A 10,740-nucleotide genomic window follows, 5' to 3' on the forward strand; every position below is an offset into this window, starting at 1 on the left:
GGCGTTAGCTCGGGACCATTATAAAATTACTTCAGACTTAGCCAAGAGGGTCGTGGCATGACTTTTGGTTGGATAAAATCCATTTTTGGTTGGAAGGATTTGATTCAGTGACCTTTTTGAACTCTGTGTTCAACCCCTAGACCAGCTCACTCCGCAAACCACCCGCAGTTTCAAATTAATATATAGATCCTTCAACACTAGTAGCAGCATACCTATTAATTTTAAAACTAAACCATAACGTGTCGTCTTAGTTTATTGTTTCTATAACCTTCGTATAATGGCTGAATTGAGTAATCATCAAGAATGGGTGCAAAATTCAAGTATAAAGCATCAAGAATGAAGCAGTGACGTGTAGTGAGGTGGGAGGGGTGAATTGACGTGTGGGTGGTTCAATGAAGTTGTAGGAGAATCTTTAAAAATAGACCTCCATGACCAGGAGATTGGAACCAGGACACGAGCGAAATCCTCCGGTTCTCTTAAAACAGAGATTGTTTATAATCTTTTTGTTGACAATAAATTGTTGGACCATTAACCTTTAGTACGGTATAGTGCATTTATGGTCCAAAATCATACATAACAGTATAACACCTCGGATATTAGAACAGAATTTTTTCAGTTAAAATATACTTGTGTACCACTGAAATCAATTAGCTGATTATACTAGTTTATGTCCTGAATTTATTGTAGACCTATTTCAATATCAAAGGAACAACGCTTTGTTTTATTTCGTAATAGTTGTATGATATTTTCTGATACATCACATAGGTATTTGCAAATATTTGTATCAAATAGAAACTTTGTTAATGGAATAAACGATTTAGTCTATTTACCAAAATTGACAAATATAGGCAATTGAAATAATAAACCCCCTCTTGCAAATAAATACTCTTTCAATTTTAACCAAATACACGGTTTGTAGCTGGTACTGGTCGCATAAGCTCGAACCACTTGCATAACTTACTTTGTAACCAGTAATTGCAAGTCGCTTATCCAATCGACGGCAATTGCTTTAGTTTGATCTCACAACTCCAAGCAGCACAAAACCGCACATCCACCAGCATGTGTGTTTATTCTGTAAGTACGTCAGGGAAAGTTATGTTTGACAGTTTGAATGACGTCATAGAGTCAATGACGTATGTTTTGTTACTTGTAACATACGTAGGCAGCCTTGAAGCTCAAGTAAGATCGCTTCTTGTGCTCGTGACGACGAATATGCTTTACTCATTAGAGCAGCTAACACCGAGGCCACTCTATCTTTTCTCTTTATACGATCTCAACTTTCTTACATTTCGACATGAAACCGCTGCAGATATAGCTAATTATCCTATCGGAAAACATAAGTTACAGAGTTATTAATGGTTATACCAAGACCGGGGACACGTTCTCTTTATAAGGTCATCAGAAGCTCAACACATTTAGCTTTGTTGATACCTTGATAAAAACGAATCTATTGTACTTTGTTTCAATATTTACCTAGAATAATACTAAGTTTGGGTGTACGCTCCTTTCATGGTAATGATAGGAATAAGAGAGGATTTTTCAAAACTCCCATTGAAGGTTCGTTGAAGTTAAAGTGCTTGCTTTTGAACAATTATTTTTCTCGGATTACCTGATTGTAGATTATTATTCTTAACTCACGATGTAATTTCTATTTGAAAGTCTTATACATTGCCCCGCTGTCTTTAGTTGTTAGTATTCATAGCAATTGAAAACTTTTAACAAAGTTTTGTAAAACGAATCATAACCAAAGGATGGACAAAACTGTAAAATGTATAATATATATTATAATTTTGTTACCTACTGATTGAAACAGGTAAGTTACGCGACTATGATGTAAGACAGCCCCTTTCGGATCTTAAATGGTTTGAAAACTGCAAAATGTTTCATCACTCTGTATTCGACAATAGCCCATTTCCATACATATATATTATATATATTATATATATTATATATATTATAGATATTATATTTATATATTATATTTTGTTGTCATGAGAGCCGAAGCCCCCTGACTGCTTACCCGGTACCTATCCTTCAGGACATACCCGGGCCCCATGATGTAGGCCGAAGCTTACGCATCAACCTTTATCACATCATGGGCGGATGACTTAAGGTCATCAGGCTCGCCGGCTGCCGAAGCAGACCCTTCGGAAAGAGGGTTGCCCCTCAATCCTACTCTTTCCATTTCCATACAGCTGAAATATTCGAAAACCGTGAATTTCCATACACCAAAAACAAATAGTGATCAGCTGACTTTTCTTGACATAAACATTACTTTCGCTACACAAGCAATACTTTGCCTGACACCAACAAAGCTACAACTGAAGTTTTAATTTTTTTTAAGTTCGATGAAGTAGTTTTTTTTTCATTGTGATGAAAAGCAGCGTTAAGTACTCGTCACGAAAGTCCCATTTCGGGGCGAGAGAGTGATTTACATGCCAGTCGAAGACGAGCATGGGAAACAATAATATCGAGCTTTTTGACTAGTACTGTAGTGAAATATACTATTTTACTCCCTAAAAGAAACATGAACCGTACAAACTTTCTGATCAGAGATAACATTATTTTTGATGTTCATATGAAGAAAAGTAACCATATATTTAAGTTTCATAGAGAAGATGAGGAACGCAAACACTATAACTGAACAAGGATTATGCCTCATAAAAAAAAAGTTATTTGATTACATGATTTTGTCCAAGTTGTAAGTTCTTAGTACATATTTGTATACTTTATTACACTTTCTCAATTTCTAGCGAGTAAACATATTCTATTTATTACTTGGTTGATGTTTTTCCCATCTAATCTAATGTTTTACCCTCGATGTTGTTAAGGTACCTATTATGTTGCGTGTATTTTCTAAGTAACATTTAGCAGATAGCCTACAGTTTTATTTTTTATATTGCCGGTGTTTATTTTATTAAAACTAATGATTTTTTATTAAGATGACAACTACTTAAGAATAGGATGCTGGAGAAACACCTCGCTACAACCTACGACAACGTCACAGTTTTAGATCCAGGAATGCAAACTTAGAACTTAGAACTTAGAATAAAGAAACATGTGTGCTATTAACTATGGGCCAAATGTAAAGGCTTTATAATTTATTAAACTTATGCGGATATTAAAGTAGGTGGAGTTGATCATTGACTATATAACACTAGTAGTAGTAGTAGTAGTAGTGTTATATAGTCAATGATTTGATTTACCATGGGTATACCACAAGAGATATTTTTTATCAACGTATGAAACTATTAGCCCTAAAATACAATAAATAATTTAAATTAATTTTGAAACTCATAAAGGGTAAATCCCTCGATGAAGACCGAGACAGAGAGCAGTTATTGATCACGATTCTAGACGGCTTTTAAGACTAGTCTTTATAGGACAGTTGTGGCATTTCCATTAAAACTCCTGGCGTGTAAGCAAAGCCTAATCGAACTTTTAATTAATATGATTGATCAATAAATTAAAATTAATATACGTTCTATCATAACCATCAATTCAAACTGTGCTTTTAGCGAATTTTTCTATAGGGAAGTAACTATTACCTTTGACTTCAGTATCCAATAGTCAATGCTATTACCGAATGTGGCACGGTAAAGCCTAGACTTCAGTAATTTTTGTCCGATTTTGATGAAATTTACGCAAATCAACGCTTTAATGTACTAAATTATTTGTTTTTTTAGCTCTACAAAATGGTTTGGAAGGAAATTGCCAAAATTTTATTTTTTTAGGGTCAAAAATGGGAAAACCCAATTTTTACCCCATAATCCCCCGTTCCCATAGTCTGATAATCCTAGTTCGCGATCTCGTTCGAATAAATGTAGGTTTACACGTTTGTACCAAAATTCATCAAAATTGGACCATTTTTGCTCAATTTGTCGTGCTTACGGACACACATATTTACATAGGTAACTATATATTTTTAAATTAGTATAAACGAGCTGTTGGCCCGTCCTACGTACGGGAATCGAGTAGTCCATTAAAACTGCATATAGTTATATCAATATTTATATTCCTAATTCAAGCATAGTTTTAGCAGTTCAAAATGTATTGTAAAGAAAAAGCTGCTGAGATGAAACCTTTTAAACGAGTTCTAACAGTTTCTATTTTGGCTCACCCTTCTTGCAACAAAAAATATTTTTTCGGTAGACTTATTTCTATTAAAGGTCGAAAGCGGAGAATCTTTCTTAGAACCGACAACGGTTGGAAACGGGCCGTACAACAACCGTACTCTGACACTTATCTCTATTTTAGAACTAGGCTTAGCAGAATCATTGACTATATACCACAACGTTGTGGTATATAGTCAATGGCAGAATTGAGCAGCAAGGTGAAATACAAAGGCCACTTATTAATAGTTTAATTATCTATGCGTCCAAGAGGATGCAAAGAGTATACATATATATAATATGTCTACATTTTACCGCGCTTCTCCAAAACATGTCACACCATTTGCTTCAATACTGATTGGGAAAAAGGTTCCGTGTTATCCGTATTACCATCGTAACCAATAATCGAAAACTAAATTTCCTTTCAAAAATCTTACCACGTGTTTTTGATGATTCTGTTTATCAGTTTGTTGTAAATTATACTTTAGTTACTAGTATAAACTATCGGTATAAGTTACATAAACAAAATACATTGACCAATCGGGTTTTATATAACTGCGTGTTTTTACTGCTCTAAATTCAATAGGTAGGGGCCATCTCCAGTATGATCACTGATTCTGTTTACCCGGGCCTAGGGGTGAGGTGGAGGGTGGTGGGAGATGAGGTGACCCCCCCCCCTCCGATACACCCTGATCCGGGAGGCTGTTGTAGGGTGGAATACAAAGCATCCCTGCTAAAAGCAAGCTGCATTCAATTTTTACTAACCTTTTGTATCATTAAGGGAAGGTATATTTACGTGGCACAGTACATTATACACTGTAAAAGTCTTTCATGAAAATAGTGTAGTATGGTATGATTAGTACTTTGATTGAGGTAACAAATTGTTTAATTTTCAAGCTCCATCAAACGACTAAGGTACACTTCGATTGGTAGGGGTTATGTGATGAAAACTGTTTGCAAGTTGTGGGAGTTTATTTGAGACCAACATTGTATACACCCTCGAAACACTCATAAAAACAAGTGTACTAGTTTTTATAAATAACTAGATTTTGATTTTACTTGAGTATGTAATGTTAAGTGGATTTATATAAATTGTAGTTAATTATAAGTTCCCAATTAAACCCAGCAGGGTTAGTACTGTACCTATAAACAACATCGCACGCAGTAAACATTGTTTACTAAACAAACAAAGAAACAAGAATTTGTCAAGGTAGTGTCGGTCGTCAATTTTAAAATATGAATCGTATATTTACTGAGGATAGTTAAGTTATCCTGCCATTAAGCTAAAATTTTTCAAACTCGATAAGAGAATCTCAACGAGATCTTAAAATTAAACTTGTTACCAAATACACAGTTCTTGTCCGAGGCCTTTACTTAAAGACACCAATGTAAGCGTATTCAAAGAGATTCGAAAATTGTTATGTCGTTTTCGTTATAGTTGTCCTAATAATATGCAGTTTTCGAAATTCAAATCTGTAATACAAATGCAACTACTAAAACGAACGATGTTCTTTGGTTTTGGGGGACTTAAAAATGAAAGATTACAGTGAGGTGGACCTACGAGTATATCTAACAATGATGACGACGGTGGAGGTACCGGTAATTTTAACAAAAACATTAAACATACAGTGTTATTCGTCAACAAATAAATAGGTGAGCATGCAGCTTCATTAAACGACAATTAAACAGCACAAAACTGTTAATAATCATTGATAGGTACCCAAAAAAGAACACGTTCGTGAATACCATGTTTTATAAATTAACTACTGTAGTGTGATATGGTTGATATTTCACTATTTATTTCATAAGGCGAATGAGTAAGTTTTTGGTCTTTAGAAAATACTGTCGATTCCAGATGGTTTTGGAGTGTTTTCATATTTTCCTTGTTAGGTATCCTGTTAATTATTTTTAAAAATCACGAATTTTTTTAACAAAAGCTTGAATAGTTAGTTATATATAATTTTTTTTATTTTTAGTTTTATCCGTAATCCAATACCATTGACTATTTGATAATAGTCATAGCTAATACTTAATATTTTAATGTTTTACACGTTTCCGGCACATACAAACATATTAAACAGATAAAAAATTACAAACACTGTATACAAGAAACCAATATAAATTTAAGCAATGAATTATTTTGTAATAAATGTAAATTCTTACAGTTAGACAGTTTTTACATATATTTTCAAACAAATATGCCCACTAAAATAAATATTTTAATAATTGTCAGGTCATTTTGAATAACAACGAAGTGTTCTAATATCCACCAACCTTTTTATGTAAATCCGATTCCAGTCAAGTAAACAACACATAATCCAACATCGTAGGTTAGGGATACATCCGTACACAGGAAAATTCGCGCACCATCTGAATCTAAAGGAACTGGACGACTCGCAGGCTGGCCAATTCAGCGCTCCTGCCAAACAAATTTCCCGACTTTCCCTACAATGATTTATGATAACAACACACGTAAACAAAAGATTAAGCTCGGAGATCGACTTTCTTTGGCGAGATTTGTTACGATGTAATAAAACCGTCATCATTCCACATGTTTGGGCGGTTTTTTGTCCGTCGTTCAATGCTATATAATGCCTTTAAGATTGTCTTTTGGCGAAAGTACTAGCAACATGAAAATCTATCCTATCCTATATTCTAATACGAGCTATGCCTGTTTGTCTATATACATATACCAACATCCAGCGGAAGGATTTTGACTAGATTTTGGAACATATATTCCAATACGAGCTATGTCTATTTGTCTGTACTGTAATATATATATATATCGTCATCCAGCGGAAGGATATTGACTAAATTTTGAAATTAGGGACGGGACTTATAGCCATAAAAACGTAATTGGTGACAGCCACTACCTCAGGAAATTCGCGTTCACAGACTCATATAATAACTAGTGGCTTGTAGGGGCAATAGCCCCTATTCTAGTAATTATTTTGTACTAAGTATTAGCCTCATGGGTTACCCTCTTGAATTATCGTTTAACATTTTTGTATACTGTATTATAATATTAATATGTATAATAGTTATTACCATTGACTATACACCTCTACTCGGTGTATAGTCAAATTTCGGCGAAATTTCAAATTTCAGCATGAGAAAGAGTTTCGACAAAGGCCTAAGCAAGCATGCCAGCTGTTTTATTCGAAAACTATTCAAAATTTCACAACTTTAACCATTATTATCTTTGAAACGGCTAGGTTTATGAAAAAAAAAAACACACAAGAGTAAAATTGTCTTAAAATTACATTTTCTACAGGAATACATCCAAGGCCGCGTTAAGGGTAAGTGGAGCCCTGGGCAAACCCAAAAGCTGCGCCCCTTTTTTTCCCTTGTGCAGGCGGGCGGTGGTTGGGGGGGACCCGGTGGGCGCCCCCAAACCTCTGGCTCTGCCCGTTTATTAAAGTGGGCCTGAATACATCATAAAATACAGGGTGTTCCATAAGAAAAATCAAAGTTGACGGCCATATTGGAAAAATGGCGGTTAAAATATTATTTTTCGACTTGACTACAATTTAAAAAATAAAAAATCCAAGGCACTTACCATTTAACTTTTTTTGATATTTCTTATAAATAGTTACGAATAAAACAGCTGGCACACTTATATCAATCACCCTGTATATACATATATAAAAATTTGGACTAGTTCGGCCGCTTAGAAAGCGACCTCCTCCAGCATTGGTTTAGCATTAGCGCGCAGGTCGTTTTCTAAGCGACCGAACTATAATAGTGTTTTTGGCCTCTGGGGACATCAAAATGAAAAAGTAAATCAGTCCCGGGGCTAAATATTACCGTGCCACCAATGGTAATAGTTACTTCCCTTTAGGGAAATTCGCTAAAAGTAAATAAAACTAAAGACTTGAAACATGTGCTTATAACAAGCCACCCATAGTATACCAGCAAATTATAAAATACAGAACAGTACAAACAAACTACAAACTGATAATCATCAGTCGAAGTAACCATTGGGCAAAGATTACATTGGAGATTACTCGATATGGGAGAAAATGGGGAAATATAGCAAGTCAGTGTTGATAAGTGATGAGTGTTTCATGTTGGTAACGTTTTAATGCACTGGCATCAACTCAATGTTTCACTCTTATACATTTTACAATTTGTATCCACTCTTTTTTTATATTTTACATAATTTGGACAGGTATTCATAATAAATTGAAATTCCGCCGGAACTTATTTAATAAAAGCCAAAATTAGTTGTAAAAACGTTGAGTTTCTTTTATATTGCTTTTACAATTGAAAAAAACTATACCGGAGCCATGGTCCCCCGGTACTACCAACATAAAACAATATTTTGGTACGAATAATTTAAATAAAAAAACTGCAAATGAATTCTTTGTACGAGATTATAAAAAATAATCATATTGTGTGAAAATTCCAACAAAATACGAGCAATGATTAGAGATACTTAAGAAAGAGTTGATGTAATAGGCAACAGTAAAAAGAAAATTCAAAAAGCAAATGAAAGAGTGCCTTCAATTGTGATACTTAGACCTGAGCACTTAGCTTAATTGTAGTGCAAACAAGCTAACTGCTGCTAAAAGCGCTATTGATTTAATTTCCCCGAAACTCAGCATTCTTCATGTATGTATGTACACTTGGGGGGGTAATCGTTTCTCGATTCAAGCCTCAATCATCGATTGGAGGGCCTTTCAAATTATTCTGGACTGCAAAAATGTTGATGAACAGTTACAAAAACCATATGGTTCTTTCTTACAGATAAGGGAATAAGCCTATATCTCTGACTTTTTATCTTTAACTTTTAATTTGATTTTTAACACAATTTGATAACCAAAATCTTTTGAATACTATCAAATTGAACTGTTAAAAGTTTGACCAGAATAGGTGAAGTACTGACATATTTATTCTGTTATTCAGAGTTATGAAACACACAATTCCCTTCCTTCTGAGCTATAAAATAAAATACAACATTTTGAAAAGGAAAAAACCGAGGCACTCTCGAATCAAAACCTTGTTGTCCCAATGAGGAAAGAAGATGATGGAAATTATGGTGTCGCTATTTCAGAGAACTTCTGTACTCATGTTGAATTAAATGTACTTTTTTTATGGAGTGTAACATTTTACCATAAAATATGGGGACTGCAGTAGGGAGTCAAAAGTGAGCTTTCACTTTGGAGTTTCAGTTTAAACAGTTTTCTGTTATTTTTTCAATTGCACCACTACAATAGTAAAATATAGTTTCTTCAAAGAGTTTGCTCAAATTGATCTAAAGGTTGATTATGAATTTTTAAAACAGCTATAATTCTATATTAATTAAATATGTACACCTATGTTACTATGCATGAAATTAATATTACATTTAAAAGATTGTACTGAAGATATTTTTTCAACATCAGCCTAACTTTTATTCGTGTCAATACATAGTACATATAGATAAAATCAGTGACATGATGTTTTAGAGTGATTAATAACTTTTGTTTAGTCAATCCTAATAAATGGCGATGAAAATAAAGCTACCCCATTCTTGGACTTGGGATTCGGTAGAGGTAATTTGATAGAAAAAGTCAAAATTATAACAAAATCTTTTATGTTCTTTGTACAAAATATTTTACAAAGGTGGAAGTCATGTTGAATCAAAATAGCAAGAGGAATAATCAATTGATGGTAAATATTTGCAAATTAGCTGTATTACAAACTTTAGTGCATACAAATACATAGGTTGTTTAACTGATCAAGAATAAACTGAATTCATGTAAACTGCAACATTGTGATTTGTATTGTTTTATATGTGATAATGTACTGAAATCATTTATAAATAAATGCATCAATAAGTTTATAGTGAAAAGGGCTACTAAACAAAACAACAAGCAAGGATTCTGTACATTTTCAAATTAGTAGGCTATACATTGCAAAATGTATACAACAAGAACACAGCTCAGGGTAGGTATAGTGAAGCCTGGATTGACACTGGTAGTCGGGATGATACTTGCTGACAAGGTACCTAACCTAGGGAGAAAACATTGACCCCCTGATCTTACCAGCTTACAGTTTAGTAGCTTGCTTTCAAAAAGACTTATTTTTATGCTTGATGCTTGGTGATTTGTGCTATGACTTTGAGAGTATAATGGTATGAAGAGAATTATAAGAAAGTGCCCTATTTACCATTCTTAGCGTAAAAAGTGCAGAAATAGGTTAGGGAGCTTTAAAATGGCTGTGAAAATGTTCATTTCGGTTGGAATTGTGTTTTTGCTGGGTATCCAGACTTCTCACAGAAGACCACAAAGGAAAAAGGATCTCACGGCCATTTTTACACTCCATAACCCAATTATTATGCACTTAACCCTAACTCACTATATTAGGGCCATAGCCTTCAGTCATCTGGTGATAAATGTCAGCAAAAAACGTATCACTGACCTTACCTTACCTCATACGCAGCAGGATATTCGATGGTTTAACCAATTAAAAAAACACAGCAACGCATACATGACAGCTACAAAGCTGAAATTTGCGTCATTCTGTTTACAAATGATGCCAGGAAGTGGTCAGGAACCTCATTGCGACGTACAAGCGAACCACCAATTATACACAAAACCGGTCCTTACTTAAAAGCCGCGGTCGAATACGGACCTGCACGAAC

General features: G+C 34.3%; 1 protein-coding gene across 1 annotated transcript in view; it reads right to left on the reverse strand.

The window, feature by feature from the left end:
• Nucleotides 1-6,484, reverse strand: part of LOC129001293 (uncharacterized) — a 113,239-nt gene extending 106,755 nt beyond the window's left edge. Inside the window, exon 1 of the mRNA XM_054428541.1 lies at nt 6,387-6,484. The gene's annotated coding sequence lies outside the window, so the exon portion shown is untranslated. The remainder of the gene's footprint in view (nt 1-6,386) is intronic.
• Nucleotides 6,485-10,740: the final 4,256 nt, after the last annotated feature.

The sequence above is a fragment of the Macrosteles quadrilineatus genome, unplaced genomic scaffold (genome assembly GCF_028750875.1).
Source record: "Macrosteles quadrilineatus isolate MER2022 unplaced genomic scaffold, UCM_ALF_1.0 Scaffold_8__2_contigs__length_117827958, whole genome shotgun sequence".
Lineage (NCBI taxonomy): Eukaryota > Metazoa > Arthropoda > Insecta > Hemiptera > Cicadellidae > Macrosteles > Macrosteles quadrilineatus.